The following is a 19,570-nucleotide window of genomic DNA, read 5'->3' as shown; positions in this document are numbered from 1 at the left end:
ACATCATTTTATTTCAAAATGTATACCTACAACATAAAATATAATGCAGTTTTTTTGATTAAGTACATAAGTATGTAAATTTGTTTTTTGGTTAGTATGTCAGTAATGTGTAGCACAATAATATTATTACTGATGTGACATGACATTGAAACTATTAATTTTAATATCCATTTGCGTGAATATTGGATCTCTATGTCATGGCCAATGAATGGCCACCCACTGAATGTCCGCCCATCGGAGCGGCATAGCAAAATATTGTTTATTAAATCCGTAATAAAAACATCTTCTAAATAATAATGTTGCAAGGACATTTAAGTATTTAATTGTACATTATTTAATATCGATTATCATGGATAAAGATCTGACTAACCTTTATATATCTAATAATAAATTGATCAGAAATAAATTTGTCTTCAACGTATCTCACTTAACTAAAAGCACGCTTTACAATTTACATTTACAAGATACTTGTAAAGCGTGTGTACTCACACCCGCATTGGAATCGTTTATAGACATTACACTGTGAATGAACGAGCTTTAAGAGCATGCTTCAGTGAAACGGCAAATAATTTTCAACTATGGGTGCAACGAAATTTCGGAGTCGCTGCCAATCGGAGAGCGAAAGTCGAGCTGTGAACACGTCAATTTGTTTTGTGATGGCGTAGGGGGAATTAATTCTTAAATCGTGTAAAGATGACTAAAAAACGTTACCCAATTACTTGAAAAAGAAAACATGTCAATGAATATATTATTATTATTAGTAATGGAACAATAAACATAACATTAAATGGACGCTTGAATTTTTATGACAAATTATGTTTTGTTCTTCACGCGTCGTTTGCACAATCTTCGCGTCGCGTAGTCACGATCGTTTTAGACCGTTCCCCAGCTGAAGTATAGCCTTAAACACTTTTGAAAGAAAATGCCTCCGCCGTATCTACGGGTGAAATAGAATGACGACAATAATTGAAGAATACGATACAATGCTGATAAATCAATGAGTTTTAATTTCTTCCCTTCGCACATGGAGACGCTCTTACAATCGAAAATCGTTCATTGCCCACCCTCACTCTGAGCAAACTTGCATACTAATGTGCCTGAAAACCTCTTCATAACAATCAGTCGACACGTCATTGACTGCATTCCGTTTGATATCAATACGCCGACCAATGAATGGTCCCGAATGTTTTACGAATTGTCAAAAATTATGTATTTAAATACCTATGCTATATGATCTATTGGTGATAAAATACACGGTCTCTATGAAGATTGCAGCGCCGATCATTCAATCATGATTGGATAATTGCGCTGGATAGGCAATATAGCGACATTAGACCCGCAAAGAGAGTAATGTCGACCTATACAATGGGGAACAGAAGAAAGGGAAGGCGAAATAGTAGCTGGCTAGATTCAGTCACCGATAACCGCTGCGTGTTTGGGGTGCACAGTTTGAAAGCGACCATTTTAGATAGGGGCAGATAGAGACAATTCTTTCAGAAAGACAAGAATCACTCTGGAGTGCCGTGTTCCTAATGATAATGCCTATGCCTCAAAAGAACAACACAATAAAAATGTTTTTTTTTATAATAAGGAAAATAATTAATTATTATTTATAAAACGATAAGCTGGAGGTTTTTCTTACAAAAATAAAAATACCCAATTAACTAACTCGTCTAGTCTAAAAGTTGTGTTTCCACAATCGCGCATATTAAATGATAGAGATTTTTTGACGAATCGTTTCTACGTAATGTGTGATTCATTTTATAGTGAGAAATTGCATTTTGAATATTGTTTTAAGCCGCACATCCTTCATTAGCAGACAGCAACGATATGCTGATTTGAAAACAGGCAAGAGAGCCAAATAAGGAAGAAGGATAATCGCGGTCGGTTCCCGATCGGGGCACAAAATGAAATAAAGGAAAGACGTGCGCTAGTGGCAATACCATGACGCATCATCAGAGATGGATTTAGATATCGTTAAGATAAAGACGAATAGTGATTAGAAAAGATTTGAGAACGGGACAAATACGGTATCATTCGATGCATTCAACATATGTTGGAGAAAATTGCAATGCAGGGGACTTCTCTCTATAGGACCAGATGACTGTTGGGCCCATTAGGCTATCTGACATGGTCGCCACAAATTCCAATATTACATTTATTTTAAAAAAAAAAAAACCCTGTGTCCTAATACGCTCGTGAAGTTCTCTTCACATAAAATATTCGTCAGTTTTAAATTAGTTTTTTTTCTTAATCTTATTATTTATATCTTTTATGTTTGTTAGTTCTCCGTGCTTCTCTCTCCCTTGGACAGCACACTTGAGTATGTGGCTAATTTAGTATTGGGTAACTGCCCATGAAACATTCCCAGGCGTAAAACACAGATGATGTTTCACGTCAAACGTTGGGCAAATACGGAGTGCGGTGCGAGGCGGCAGGTTTGGTGAGTATAAATGTTTGTGTTGGTAGAAAAGTGAACATCCTCGTTGAGGAGACGTAAACGGCAGGAAAACCTGATATGGCACACAGAAAAAACGGAAAGAAAAAATCTACAAATCAAATAAGGTAGCTAGCTAATACTTGATCTAAAATATTATTTATTACCAAACATATAAAATTGTCGTGCACATAAGACCATAATATTATTCATATGACCCCGCCTCTGTAGTAAAAAATGTCTTTCCGGTGAATAATCAATCCGAGATATCGGTAATAATTAATATTACTTGTTAGTCTACGTCTCGCTCAAACTCCATTGTTTCAGCAACAATTAAATTTGGTCACAATACTGGCAATAATTATTTGAATGAAAAGTTGAAAGCGCTGTCACACGATTATCAGCGAATATCAACTTGCGTCTTGTACATAATTTTAGCGTTGCCAACTTGGTGTTTTTATTTCCAGATCTATAATTTTTCAATAGTCATGTAGATTTTTTTTATTATCATTTAGATTTGGCATGTGTCGTTAAATGTGGAGTTTTTTTTCATATCGCAACTAGTTTTAAAGTGTTCTTAAAAATTAAAAACTCTAGATTTTTTCATAATCAAATTCACCGACCACGTGTTTTCAAATAAATTTTAAAATTAGGAGGATTGCGTTAATGCTGTTAAAAAGAACTCCGACCCACGGCTCTGATATTATAAATGTTTGTGGAAACCCTACATAGAAAATAATTTAATTCTATTGTCAACTTTTGGTTTGTAAAAAACGTAAAATATTTCTTTGGAGGAATTTTTTTGGTGCAAAACACGAGAGCTGCAGTGTTTTTTTTATTTATAAAAATCTAGCGTTTTTTCCTGTCAATTAACTGTTTTCTTGCATCGTCTGGCATATTTTTGTCGACGAGAGTTGGTAATCAGACTATTATTACAAATAACGGAATCAAATAGGCCAAAGTGTAAATATTATTTATATTATATTATAATCTGCCTCGTTTACAATGTAAACAATTTTCAATATAACTAAGCGACAATTTAATATGATAAAATAAAACGTTTAATCAACATGCTTTGAAAAGTCGTAAGGAACATACTTTCTTTTATTAATTTTCCGCCCCTTAAAACATACAGTCCGTTATGAATGAATAACTTTTATACCTTCATGAGACGTCGTTGTATAATATACATTGAATAAATATGCAGAATAAAGATAAAGTTTGAGAATCGGCGCATAACGCCGGTAAATCAACAGTTTCTGAAAAATGCGGGACCTGCATACAAAAAACACTTATTAAAACATTACAACATGAAATATAAGCAATAAGCACATACTCTCTGCTGAGGTAATAATAATTATTGATACCTATTCGTTATCGGAATGCAATGGACAATATTTTTATTTCATTTAACCATTTTAACGAAAATAATACACATTTCACACTGCACTTGTAAACAGTGGTGGAATGTGGAATATAGTTTTTTTTTGTTGGTAGATTCGATTATTTTACTATGCTTTAACTTTAAAGTTTTGGTTTCGATTTCTAAGATTATTGTCTAAGGTACGAAATTCATAATTTTAATTAAATTTTGACCAAATCATTTTTTTTCCTACGTAACCAGATTCAATAATTTTTTCCTCTACCATTTCTAAAGTTACCGCCGAGAATCAATTCCGATTCGACGGCAGACATTAAATTTTTCCATTATTTCTTTTCCGAATTTCAAAACTTTACTATCCATATCGGAAAAAAAATATTATAGTACAGCTGTAACTGTAAATATATCCTAATACTTATTTTAACCCTAATAATATTACTAGTGTCAGTGCCACAGAATAGATTAATAATATATAAATATGAGAGCCAGTCGCCAGTTTATTATTTTACGACAGCCATGCCATAAAACGCAGGAAATACTAAACGAGCTCAGTGTCTTCAAAATCTGTCTTCAATTAATACGTGTTTCGTTTACGTGACAAACGTTAATGCATTTTATAATACAGATTACGGACGTAACTATGGAAAATAATAATATGTACCTACTTTAACACGTGATTTTTCTATACTCGAGAATTAAACCTTTTTACAGCCTTACTTACAAGGCAAACCACTCCTCTTATGCTTGTGTTCACTAGTTAGTGTCAATGAGTGATCAATGAAGATTTTAGACAAAAAGTGTATATTCTTTAGTGAGTAAAATAAGATATTATTATATGTACTGTAATATGTAAGTAGGCAGGTACTTTGCATTGTAATTTTCTGTTATTTAATATGGAATTGTAGGTACTAATTGCTGTACTTATATACTTGTGGCACGCATGATGCTGACGGCAATAATAGTATGACATCAAAATCGATTAAATATTCAAGATGCAACGTGACACACCACAACAAAAGAATGCATCTGACAAAGAATGCATTCCAACATTCATAACATAAAGATTCAATAAAAGTGCATAGGCAAGAAGCTAGAACTACAAAGTAAATCAGAATCACAACACTGATTATTAATTGAATTCGTCTATGAAGAATATTTCAATAACATCGTGGGTGGAAAGCGTAGTAATGACTTATTGTAATAAGTAATAACATCATAATTTAAGGAGTTTATAAACTGAGTATTATAATCATAATACAATTCAACGCAACACTTAAATGTTGTTTTGATTAGGTACCTAATGTGACGCCCATATGCAACGCACGACCTGCCTACTAGCCTACTCCCACAGGACGTCACTGGGAATGGCAGTGAATTATCGCGAAAATCACGACTCTCAGCATTGCGTATAACGACTACGAAGAATAAAGAGATGTATTGACACCTATGATCCATGTAAATGAGTTATATTTCCTACAGATGTGTTATCACCAGCGCATCTATTCTATACGCAAGGCTGCTATCGGCGGCTATCGACGATAGTTTATCATATTTTTACAACGTTCTTATTAGCTCGTATTCTTATTTGTCCGGTGGTTGTTTATCCGGTACAAATCTTGCAATCGATTTTTAACTAATTTCCCGACTAGCTAGACATTTGAAACTTTTAGAATATATCAGAACACGATGCCAATGCATTTTGTAATACAAAAGCCATCTTTAAGTGGAATTGAATTCATTTTCAGTTAATTCTGTTTTGTATGAAAAGTTATTTCGGAAGAAATCCGTAATCCAATCCAATATTATTGGTTGCTTCTGGGGTCCTAGCAACTTAATTATTAATATATACGTGAGTTACTGTGGAAATCAATATGCAATGTAAAATGACATTTCAGTATTATTTCTATCAAATACATTTTTTTTGATCGTTTAAGATAGTCAAGTCAAGTTTATATGATTCAACAGAAAATTAAAAACGTTGTATATAAAAAGTTCTTCTTATCTTGTAATTATCATGTATTGAGGTATTATAATTGTTACAATAAGTTAACTGTCTGAACTGTCAAAAAGTGCTATGTTTTAACAGCACCTCTCTTGGAAGACAGTTTAGACGACTAACTTATTGTAACAATAACAATACTTCAATACATAAATATGATAAACTACCGTCGCTAGCCGCTGATATCAGCCTTGTGTATAGAATAGATTCGCAGAGAAAATTACCTAGACATCATAAATAATCACGTGCGTAATTAATTCAGTATTTAGTATAAGTACATAGAGATGCTACATACCTACTGTAAAACATATTTTTACGAATGACATGATATTTAATAATGTATTGTGCAACTCGGTGTGGTAACATCACTGTTGAAGCTATCACTGAAGGTCAAAACGGAACCTACGTGTTCTATTTACATCTAGAATCTAGATTATACACAACACATGTGTGTGTTTTCTGTACGAATAATCATAATAAAAACAAATTAGTCTTCTCAGAAGTTACATACACTGCTAAATACAGCTGATGATGATGTCATATTAATGATATTCCTCTAACAGATGTCATATTAATGATATTCCTCTAACAGGCGAATTTATTTATACAATCTACCTGTATACGTTTTTTGTGGCTGCGCTATACGAAAATTATTTTCCATCGAGATTTTATTTATAAACCATGTTTTTTTATCAATTGGACAAAGCAAACAATGTGTAAAAATGCAATGTTTTTACTTGTTGGCCTAAAATGATTGTGAAGAATTTTTGATAAAAACGGTATCTAACATTTCGATTTGTATTTCAGGTCTACGTAATTTTTTAAAGCTAATCACAATATCGAAAGAATCAGAATGGCATTTTGATGAGAAAACAACCGAATAAATTTGTGTAAAAATCAATGCCAAATTAAGACTTAAATTCAAAACATTTTAATACTTTAATACCTAGTTTCAGTACATAATAACGATCTGATGCTTTCCTTATTGCTGACCATGATCATAAGAAAGAATAATATAATTTACAAATACACACAACAGTTTACATTCAGGGCACAATCTAAAATGTTAAACCTATACTGCATTCTTAAAAACTTTAAATCGATATTTGGTGAGTGATTGATAGATGAATGCAACTTATTCTTTTAATAATTACAAGATAAAAGGAACTTTTTATATACAACGTTTTTAATTTTTCGGTTGAATCATATAAACTTGACTAGATTAAACGAAAAAAAAAATTGTATTTGTTAGAAATAATACTGAAATGTCATTTTGACACTCATATTGATTTCCATAGTAACGCACGTATATATTAAGGCCATGCATTAGTTGAGGCACGGTCTAAAAAGATCGTTGCTAGGCGATGCGCGGATTGCGGGTGGCGGGTGAAAATGACGCCTGTCAAACGTAATATTATTTGTCATATAAATCCAACATACGTCCATTTTATGTTCTGTTTATTGTTCTATTAGTAACAATAATAATATATTCATTGACATGTTTTCTTTTTAAAGTAAATGGGTAACGTTTTTAGTCATCTTTACACGATTTTAGAATGAATTGACCCGTCGCCATCACGCAGCAAAGTGACGTGGTTCTGGGTCAACATTCTCTCACTGAATGGCAGCGAGTCCAAAATTTCGTCGCGCGTACAGTTGAAAATTATTTGGCGTTTCACTGATGCGTCACCTTAATAATTTCCTAGGAACCAATAATAGTGGATTGGATTACGGATTTCTTCCGAAATAACTTTTCATACAAAATAGAATTAACTGAAAATGAATTTAATTCTAGTTAAAGATGGCTAAAAGTATTAAAAATGCATTGGCAATATTGACTATAAAAACCATTATTGCAAAAATCATTCTTTGGTAAATAATATTCTGGTCCTAAGGTCTTTCTAACCAACCAGGAATGTGTATTTTTTCTCACACTGTCATGAAGAATTTTATATCAAGAAGAAGACATAATGTGATCCATTTCCATATATGCTTGGACAAAGTTACTCATTAATTACACAAGATATTTTATTACTATTTAGCGATTACGAAAAATGGTAATCTCGTGTTTTTGCGATTAATTCCAAATTTAGTTTTTGGAGAATGTGAGTTACGACTCTAGGCTACTCAAATAAATATAAGTGATACAGTAGGTACGTTACAGGGAATCAAAGTTTTAATTAATCAAAATAATATAGGTACATTATATTATACTGCTTTTTAAATTCACATTAAACAATACTAAAGTCCGGTTTTCGGAATTTTTCGAAAATGTAAAATTAAAATGTTTTATATTTTTGGTAAGCAATCTGGTAAAATTATAGAAAATACACAAATTACCGATCGTAACTCCATTTTGGTCAGTCGTTTTATGGTTTTCATATTTATTTAATTATATGCACGTAGGTAGCTGACATTGTAAATAAATTGTTTCTTCAACGGTCGAATGGTTAATTCTTTTAAAAATGCATCATGTATTGCCATAAAATAATAAATTTATTAAATGTATGTCATTAATATGGCATTTATTATTTCCACAAGATTATAACCACCCAGATTTCAAAATATATTCGTTTATTACTCACTATTAATATTATTAGAAGTACAATAACAGACGCAGCATGGCACCAATAAATATTTATAAGTTATAACTAGAGAGGCACGGTAGAACCTCAACCCATGCCAGTGCATTTTCACAAACAGACAGACAGCTTGGTAGATGGCAAAATGGCGGTATCAACGAAAACATTGATAGACAGATTTTTTAATAATGGTATCAATTATTTCATTGGCAAATAGTTATTAAAAATGCCTAGAAGAGAGTAAATTTATAACAACGATGTCCTTACAAACATAATGAATGCATTTTGTGTTTGTCTCACGGTTCGATCACACCGAAGTCAAATAAAGTGAATTATGTGAAACGACTCCGACTACAATACTGCAATTATTTTTTGCACGCGTTTGCCAAATTCCACAAGAAATCAAACTATTGAGAACAAAGCAATCAAAAAGTTTAAAATGGGTTCCGCAATAAATCAACACTAAGATGTCGTGCTTCTTGTTGATTCGCCGAATAATACAATTATAAACCAATCAAGGTGCAGAGTACAGATTCTGTTTTTTTTTTGTAAAGCAATACTTTGTATTCGTATACATACTAGTAACCGACATGCACAGTAGGTATATCAATTCAATAATCTGGTAAGGTCTTTATCATGCGTATGTATGTTTCAAACAGCACACAAGCTAATCATGTACGAAATCATTTTGGTGTATTTTAATAAGATTTTCCAGTACTAAATGTAACTAATCGTAGTTTCTTATCGCAAGTTTCGTGCTAGGACAATACGCATTAAAATTATACCTACTTCGAGTACAAACATATTTATATATGATATAATTTTACTATTGTAATTACAGTAAAAATAATGAATAAATGCGACAAGGAGTCAGTGTCCTGCCGCTAAGCTGGACGCAGTGTAGTCCACCTGAAGAAATCCACGACGATACTAATTATTATCATAACAACATCGTGGTAAATGGCTCTGGAAAATCGCAATAGATTTATGGGAACTTATTCCTAACCAAAAAATGATTTATTTTTCATATATACCTAGTTCAGTATTGTAACAATAATAGGTGGAAGAAAAGATACCTAAATTCTTGTTAATTATTAGGAACTTTATGCTGGCATCTATAGTATTTAGAAACGTGCCTCATATAATACAATATAAAACGAATGCCCCGAATCCCATTATTTCTACAATAAGCATTATGCAACAATGTCTTCTAAATCCTTTCAATAACTTATGTTCATGGTTTGCAAAATGTTCCCCATTATTTTAAAGAACGAATACAATATAATATAAATATAATAAACAATATACGCCTATAATTATTTAGTCAATAACTATTTTTTCAGTGCTTAATGCGAATGACAGTAGGTATTGTGATTTTCGATTGTCAACGACTTCAAAATAATGTTTTTAAAATTGGAACCGCGCAGAAGACGATTTAAAAAAAAAATTAAAATTATTTTAGTATACAAAAAACACACGATTCTCGCTACTACTTCTTCGATGTTTCGACGCAAATTCGTTTGACATATGATGTTATATTTTAACAAAAACATCTGAATATTTGATAACTATCTACTACCTAATTTGATAAATTCGAAAAAATGTTTGGTTACTATTCATGGACATATATTATTTATTACCTACTTTTAAAAATAATCATATTTTGTTTTATTCATTAGATTTGTGTCACACAAAAAGTGATCTCGAAATGTTACGATTTTTTGCGCTTCACTATAGCTTACTCTTAAAATCTTTGTCGGCCAATTATTAGTATCTGTACTTTTTGTAGCATGAAGTAAATAATTGTTTCAAACAGATTCGATAGCAAGAGTTAAGAAGCTGAAAAAACCAACAGCATATATCCCCTTGAGCTACGCCATTAGTTTGTCAAAATATGTCAAAATCTGTGTGGCAAAGCATAATTATTTTCTTTTAAACTATTATTGTTTATACCTACCTATAATAAATAATACAGAACCGCGGTGCTTTTCAAAGGATAAATATTTCGGTTATGTTATGGACTGAGATGTAAGATAATGCACGCACAACAGTTTACGATTTTTTCAAGACATTTTCTTTATAAAACGTTAAGCAACACGGTTAAAAGCTTGAATTTCTGGTCCAATAAACTGTCATAAAAACTTTGTACGCTCAAGAATTTCAGATCATAAAAGATGTAATCTGTCATTTGATTGTATTGTAGTGTATTGTAAGGCAGTGTATTTTGTTTTTTTGAAAATTGGTGCTGAAAGATGTGAGGTATTTATATTTGTCCAAATCTTACATAAACGACATCCATGTCCATGATACCTGTACTACATAACAATATGAAAGCCGCAAGCAGGGCTTAATGCTTGGGTATAAATTTGATTGTACAAGGGAAGATGCAAGTGTAGGCAGTGACGTCCCATGAGGGTGGACAGGCCATGATTTGCTTAGAGGTGGCACATTATAAGGGGCGGAAAATGAAGGAAAGAGTATGAATATCATAACGTTTGAAAGCAATGGCGGTTTTCCATGAAACCGACAATGCGGTAGATTCGTTAATGAGTGCCGAGTCCCGACGTCTTAGTTTAAAAGCGTTATAAATTCTGGTAACCTATCCTATACTTTTATATTGTAATACCCAATGACGGCTTATAGCAGATTTTTTTTTAAATAAAAATACCGCTGTTTGAAATTATCTTTCGTGAAATAGCTCTTTTCCTCGGTCGATGGTAGCCAAAAAATTTGCATACCATTTGAGACTAAAAATGAAAGTAGATATGACTGAGTATGACTGTTAAAAGGTTGCCGTGAACCAGTGATGCCAACCGTACTATAATTATAGTACAATACTACAATTTTGATTTCGCGAAAAATGTAAAATACTATAATTTTACGCCAAATATACCAAAATACTTCCAATGTTCCTGTACTATATATTTTTCAGAAATACTATAATTTTTACGCCTTTGTACTATAATCAGCATAGAAAAATATGGCAACACTGCCGTGAACCTTAAATGGACACATAGTTCGAAACAATCGTTGGACGCATCTAGTCATCCAGTGTTATCAAAAATTTAGAAAATGTCTGAAATGGACAAATAAATTAAAATTCTGAAAAAAGGACGGGGAAATAGGACTGGTTTGATCTATTCTGATTACGATTAGTATGGTATGATTTCGTATTAGGTGACATATTATTGTAATAATAAGATGTTTTTAAACTTCTTGATTGTTTATCTTTAGGAAGCCTGCATTGTTTAAAGACCTAGATTCTCGATTGTGATATCTAGAGCACAGCTTCTTGTGCTCTATCTTATAATGACCCCAGGGAAAATCCCGTAGCTTTATTTATCCATGTATTTATTTTTCACGTGTTATTTACTACTACAGATCCACCACTATAAGTTGTCCGCTGAGGCGCCACATCATAACATTCGAGTCATTCGACATACCATTTTAATACTTTTTATACTATGGTGAGATGAGCTTAGTTCTAAATTCGAATACCTGACTATTTATGATGCAGGTAGATCAATCTATATGTTCTATTGTTATAAGCGTTTTACAGGCTGACGCAGATACATTAATCCTCGTAGAGTTATAGCTGTAAAATAAAAAAAACAATAAAAACATTTGTCGACTTTGACAACAAAAGACAATAATTATTGTCATTAGTAAATTACAGTAATGGCGAATAATTTGATTAAAAACAGTGATTCGTTCACACGCCAAAAACAAAATGCTTTTTTAAACGTTGAATCGAAATGTACGAAGCCGAAACAATAATATGGCGACACATTTTAGTCACAGAATTAAAATAATTAATTGGTACGTCTATAAAAAACAAGTAGCATGAGCAGTGCTCTACAAGCGTTTCTCCGTGGGGGGCGATCACTGACCACATTAATATGACACATTCGTAAGCATCTTTTTAATGGAGAAATCATTATAATTGATAATGTAATCAAATAAATAATAATACGTACCTAGATGGCACTTAAAAGATACCTAATATATTATGTTGTACATTTATGAACACTTCTAGGATTCGTAGGAACAACATAATTACATTGAATCGTTCACGCGATAATAAAATAAACAGAATGATGTTATCATTTATCAGGTATATAATATATGAATGTACGGTTAAAATGATTGATAGCGAATAACGATGCTATAAATATGGTGATTTTAGTCTTTATGTGCTAAGTAAGGTTAAGAAATGATTATTTTCTGCCTCAAAGTTTATATAGGCAACGCCCACAAGTGGCGATTTTCTTTGACGCAAATGACGCATCGAATCGTCAAAATATGTAAGAGAGGGCCTCGAAACAGTTAAAACCAGTTATACAAGTATTAAATTATATAAAAATCTTAAACATATGCGTTCGTATTTCTCACTAAGTGAACATAATATATTGCTCAAAGCATAAAATAAATCCCTGAAACTGACATCGAAATGGTTTATAACATAACCACTTAAAGAACCACCAATATTATTAAATAATAATAACGGGATATGGAAGATAGGTATACATTGGTATTTTTACGAGCGTTGGTGGTTGGAATTAATGATTTATTTTATTTTTTATTGTGGTGTGTAATAATCAGCCAGTACCGCGGCCTTCAAGTCTAAACAGGGCTCTAGCCTAGGGGGGGAGGGGCGGCGTGGCGAGCCGACCAGTTAAATGAGATAAACACACATAGTAAATTTGCTATAATAGTAAAAAAAGTCTATTTTACTTAGGGGTTATTACCATTTTAAAATAAATAGTTGTGCGATGCAATGCTTGGTTTTTGTATGTTGATACTCGGCAACTCCACAATTCGATGTGTTAAAAAATCGCTAAAATACACTGAATTGCATTTGACCTTGAACACCATTTGGAAAGCGCCACTGTAGAGCGTCAAACTGCCTTTAACCCTAGCGATAGGTAGAGGCCCGCTTCAGGATGTGGGGGCCATGACCATGACCCATACATTTATGAGTATATCCAAGTCCATTTTCACAGATTTATTCTTTCAAAAACAGATAAATATAGAAGGATGGAAGATGGAAGTGGTTGAAAAACTAACCCTACATGCCTTGTAATAAGGGTAAATTTTCTAACTGCATTAGTTTGTATTTTAGTAATTTATTATTGTAACTCGTATTCCTACAGCGATTATATCCTATATACAATTAACTTTTTTGACAGAATAATATTAGGTATCGATATAATGTCATCTAAATGTACATAGTAATGAAAACGACTGATATTAAATTCTGACGTGCGGGCCCTCACTTAAAAATATCTGGCCCATGCGCAACAGTTGGTTGGTCTGAATCGAAAATATTCGTTGAATTTGCGGTTGTCTGGTGACTGTATTTGGATATATCTAATGTTTATTTAATGGGAAATTATTACATTTTTGGCTTCAGGTTATTATTATAAATTATTATCAAGATATAAACATATAGCAAAAAAATTGTGATTCGATATCAGGTAAATTGGTGAATACTTTGTGTAGATATTTACGCAATATTTTTAGAATGTGGATATTGATCAACTAAATGGCATGATCCAAAAACTTCTTATCCAAGAAAAAACATTGGAACACAAATACTAATAAATATGCACATTTCCCCTATTTATAGATTGATTTATTAGTATTTCATCCCGAAAATATTATTTCTTGGAAATAATGTAAATCTGGTTTAGTTCTATTGTCTGTTCAATCCAGGGATTAGGAAGCAAGTGAACACTTACTATAAAGTTAAAACATAATTAACTGTGATTTAAACTTCAAAATTACCGTATACCTGTTTTCAATAGTACTTCCGGAAAATATCAAATTTTAAAATTCTATTCATAAGAAAAAATGTCTTACAATGTCGATTTTGGTAGATATTAAATTTTTCTCATTTTAAAATTGGGCCATTTTGAACATTCTAATATTATCATCCTTACGAGGAAGTCACTTCGTTTGTTAAATTACGTTATTGTTTTAAAAATGGTATTGATTAGACATGTTCAACTTCAAGTAGGACTTCTACTACTATCTAGTATCAAAACTGACAGTGATCTATCACACTCTACACTGCCGTTCTTTATCTAAAACAACGTTACAAATTAAACAACAAAACTTGACTTTGTCATCAACACTGAGAAGTACCTACACAATTTAATTTGAAGACTCATTGCACCGCACTCATCGTCAAAATATTCTCCTATTGTACAAAAAGCCTATTGCGCGACGAGAAAGGGAAACTACGGGGCATGGCCCGACAAGGGGGGGTGACAGGGCTCTAGCCTGGGGACCCGGGGCTCTGGGGAGCCCCGCGTGGCGCGTCTACATTATAAGTGAGATAAACACACATCACAAATTTGCTATAATGGTAAAAGAAACGCCTGCGGCGCTATTTTACTTTAAGAATATTACCATTTTAAAATATGTGATGCAAATTTTGAATAATTATTGCGTGTCAATATTCGAAAACTTCATAACTCAAATGAATTCATTGAAAAATAGAAAAAATAGTTAAAGATACACTGAATACCCTTAATTTTACCTGGAATACCACTTAGGAAACGTTTCTGTAGAGCGTCTGTTTTTAACCCTAGCAATAGGTAGGGGGAGCGACAAAGTTCCTGATCTAGGGACCCGCTTCAGGATGTTGGTGGCATGCTACGGGGATTCACATACTCTCTTTCTATTACTCCTGCATCAGGCCGTGAGTGATGTAATATGAATCAAGTGATACGACAAAGCTCACTCGAGCTTCCTCATAGTTAATTCAAAACGACTTTCATGTAAGCTGGTTAAAGCCGCGTTGACACGGTCCAAGTACGATCCAAGTATACTTGGACCGAGCGCCATCCAAGCGCAATAGTACGGGAAATCTTCATATAAATTACTCCTATCCAAGCTACTTGGTCCGCGTCCTACTCATCCAAGCTAGCTTGGATATGAATAATTAGTATGAAGATGTCTCATACGAGTGCGCTCGGTCCAAGTCAACTTGGAGCTTACTTGGACCGTGTTAACGCGGTCTAAGGAATTAAAAATCGGAATGATTCATGCTCTCCATTTTAAAATTACACGCTTTTTACATGTTCACAACCGAAATCTATCCCGCAAACTAACCTACTGATTGATTAGACACATTTGACATTAAATGCAGACAAATATTATTACTCGACGATTTTAATGGTTAAAATATGAAAACTCTACAATCCTGCATTCAATTTAACCGACGCCATTTTCTGTCGATAACGGTATTTCAAATACAAAACGTTCCTTATTTCCTGTCGCTGGCAATTTACCAAAAGTATACCTACACACTCCCTAAGTGAGCCTGATTTGAAACAAACAATGGGTCGGCACAATAACAAAATAAATTTATGCAAAATGTGAACGCTGACTGATGATTCATCGGACATCACCTGTGTAGTATGTAGGCGACAGAGATGATGACTGATGAATTACCTTAAATTAAATAAAACAATCATCCCATCAACACACAATATTAAAGAAAATACATATCTGAAGATAGTATAGTGAAGTCGTAGACGGAAAATCTTCTAAAGCCCCACGCCACAGGCTATATTATATTTACCATTTGTAAAAAATCGCTAAAAATGTTGGATTTCGTCTTACGTACTTCCCGGATCTTTTCGGATGTTAGAGTATACGTTTCATACCTTTGCACTCCGGCTCTAGAATGAAAACGATGTAATATATTTAAAAAAAAATATATATAAAAAGTACATATATTAATGCAAGTGAATATCATTATTTGATCTAATTTTACGCGAGGTAATCAGGCAAAGAGGCGTATTCAGTGTAGTAAAAAGTGCAAAAATAGTGCAAAGTTATAAAACTTATACTCTACGTTACGGTATTGAAAATTCTTTATAATTCCTTTGTTCGAATCACGCTTGCGAACGGGTATATTGTCTGGGCACCGTATCAGTTGACGTACGATCTTATGGTGGAGGGTTTAGAAGAAATTCTTGAGCCTCCTTTACTTGAAGTTGTATGAATACTATCCGTGGCTTTATCCAACTGAATTTCTCTTAGGTATACTGACATACTGTAGTCTAAAAGTCTCAAGATATCTATATTTCGCTAGGTACTTTTCCGACTAATACGCGGTGTAAATGCGAACTCTACTATTATTAGTAGTGTCCCTGATAACTATTTCAGTAATCGAGAAAATCAGTTAGGCGGGTACCTAAGGTGCAGAACTAACCTGCCATTGGTAATGCCAATTGGGCGGGCAATATGGACGTTTTATAAATTATTAAAATAGGGTCTCATTCAGCGTATTTCCATGTATATATTTTATATTTTTTGTATTTACTCTTTTACAATATTGCTTCTATTTCTTTGTTTTTAAAATACTGTTTTAATAGGCGGTACTGAAAATCTTGGTAATGTCTGACATATTATAAGTAATATTTATCAAGAATATAAGTTCAAATGATATAACGATCATTCCAAGTCGTTAAATTAAATCACTGCGTTTATGAATAGAAAATATCCCAGTTGGGTTCGGCACTTGAAAATGTTATCAAAACAGTAACCACAAAATGCACACTTGAAAAGTCATTTCACTGACTCAAGACCATAGCACTGCAGTGATTTAGAATGATTATTAATAAATCGTACGTTTTATGGCCGACCGGAAAATCTTAAATGGCAATGAGCTAGACACGTCCAGTGGGTACCCGAGAGGTAGAAAATCTCGGAAAGGTATACCTAGTCCTAGAGGCTGCAGGATCAACGAAAGAGTTAAGTTTTGGAGAAGCACGTGCCAACACAATGTACAGGACGACAGAGATAAGTAGCATCAGCTTGGAGAGGCACTCATCCAGCAATGAATATATTCAGGCTGATAACAGGCTGAAACTTGTGATGGTTCAGTAGTCAGTTATCTGGTAGGTTAAGTGACTTATTGGTGTAAATGTAAATCGAGAGCATATTATTGTAATGTTTGCCACGTATGTTGATTTAAAGGTTGCTTGAAAAAATCGAAAGTTGTCCAGAATAAAGCTTATTTATCTTTTACTCCCATTTTTTCCCATCCACATACACAATTTTTCTTTTATTTTTTTCCGCACAAGTGACTTTTCCCCAAATAATTTTCCCCTCCAGATTCTGGGTTTTTGCCTACCGAAAGTGAAATTTTTATACTAAATGAGAAACATTGATTTTAAAAATAAAATTAATCATGGGGATACTGCGCTCAAGTCAAGTAAAGGCAGATAATCACCGTAGTTATCAGTAAAGTTTTACAACTAAAGATCCTGCAGAAGACAGATTTTATTAAACAGGTACGACATCTCAATTAAGTCAACATCCATAGCTTCCTTCACTTTTTGACCTTTGAATAATCAAAGTCAATGTATCAATGGATGATTAACGAAGTGTGTGTAACGTGGCAGATTTCAGAAAGAAATGGTAAAGTGGTCGATTTATATTATTTACATTTACAATATAGTACCTACTCAGTATAATAATGTAGGTAGATACATAATATACAACCGATTAACCCCGCCCACCTGTTGTACGTATGCTCATATCACGGTTAAATATTTATCTATAGTAAAACCAACCAATGTTTCATAGTAGGTACCTACCCGAAAACTAATATTCAATGAATAAGGCATACATACTAATACATAAATAGTCTATTTCCATTTAACACATAATTTTGAGACAAGGCTTAGCACAGATAAGCATGATAAAAATATGATATAGTATAGTGGTATATTTATTAAACTTTGTATGATACTACTGACGCTTTTTTCTGTTGTAAAAAAATAATATGGGCAAAAATTATCGCTGGAGTTAATTAAAAAAACATTACCTTTATATTACTTTCTGAGCCTATAAAGGTCCAATTGATTCGGTGAACACGTCATGTTAATGGTAAACATAGTAAATGAAAAGTTTATTTCAGCATTTTCCAAAGTGTCAAATTTACAGTACTTAGGTACTTATATCCGATAAAAAAAACGTACAAATTTCGAAATAAAGGATAAAATAGGGGTTTTAAAAGAAAACTATTTACGTACACCACGACAAACAAAGAGTGCCCTCTAAAAGAAAGGAAGAATTGTCATCGACGTCACTGTACCATTAGAAAAATATGGTGCAAGTAGTTTTCAAGTGTAAACAACTTTTAAAATGTACAGACAACTGAATTTAGTTATATAAGGGAAGTTACATATTCACAGAAGTGCGGTAGTTTCAAATTTCAATACGGTTATTGAACCACGTAATCTCGACTTAACAATGAATAACACTGGCGCAAACGTCATACAATTCATAACAATATAATGATACCAAAAGTTTCGGAGAACTCCAATAATATGTAGATTATGTAGAATGTTGATAAAATGTACTGATATAACAAACAAACAGTATTTACAATAAACACTAAGATAATGTAATAATAATTGGATTTAAACACAGCTTAGAAACTGAGACCATTCATAAAACTTTTCAACACGTATTATATTTTTTTTCATTAAATTTAATACCAACTCACAAATTATTTATTTTCACAGTTTTCATTAATGGTGCACTGTTGATGTATGTATATTTACATTACTTTACACGAGAAAAGTAAATTAAAAAACATTGAATTATTTATTATTATTTTGTTGAATAATTAATGCGATTTATTACAGAACAGCACCAGCGGCGTCGCGACGAGGCGTCCTGACACTACAAATACGACAGACAAACTAAACGCCGGGGCGGTGGGGGGCGGGGCAATGTTGTCGTTGTCCATCTTTAAAATACATATCGAGCACTTCTCAAACATTCCTTATGATTGAATTTGTGTTTATTGATTTATGAAATCACTACAGAAAAAACCGCAAAATAATAAAAACATATAACCTACTCTTGAACCCTTTCTCAGTGTGAGTTTTAAAATAAGAATTTGCAAGTTCTGTAGGTTTATTAATATGTGTCTGTAATACATATTTTATAAATTGCCATCAAAGTAAAATTGATGAAAAAATCTCACAGAGAATACAAAACAAAATATCAATTATTTTCCAGAAATAAATACCAGTTTACCATACTATTTCGGTTTTTGCGTCGTTAAACCTTGATAATGGTCCCAAAAGCCATGCACCAAAAACTACTTTGTGAAACATACTTTTAATAAAAAAATTATT

General features: G+C 32.8%; 1 protein-coding gene across 4 annotated transcripts in view; it reads right to left on the bottom strand.

Annotated features, from left to right (window-relative positions):
- The window catches only part of raskol (Ras GTPase-activating protein raskol), a 287,813-nt gene that overhangs the window by 187,283 nt on the left and 80,960 nt on the right, over positions 1–19,570 (bottom strand). Inside the window, exon 1 of one of the 4 annotated variants that reach the window (XM_085947505.1) lies at positions 19,071–19,120. The exons of 2 other annotated variants lie outside the window; for them this stretch is intronic. The gene's annotated coding sequence lies outside the window, so the exon portion shown is untranslated. One more of the 4 variants, XM_085947504.1, reaches the window with a different exon arrangement.

This window comes from Rhyacophila brunnea, unplaced genomic scaffold (assembly GCF_057557595.1).
Source record: "Rhyacophila brunnea isolate RB1 unplaced genomic scaffold, BYU_Rbru_1.0 scaffold_2, whole genome shotgun sequence".
NCBI classification, from domain to species: Eukaryota; Metazoa; Arthropoda; class Insecta; order Trichoptera; family Rhyacophilidae; genus Rhyacophila; species Rhyacophila brunnea.
This window is presented reverse-complemented; position numbering and strand designations above follow the sequence as displayed.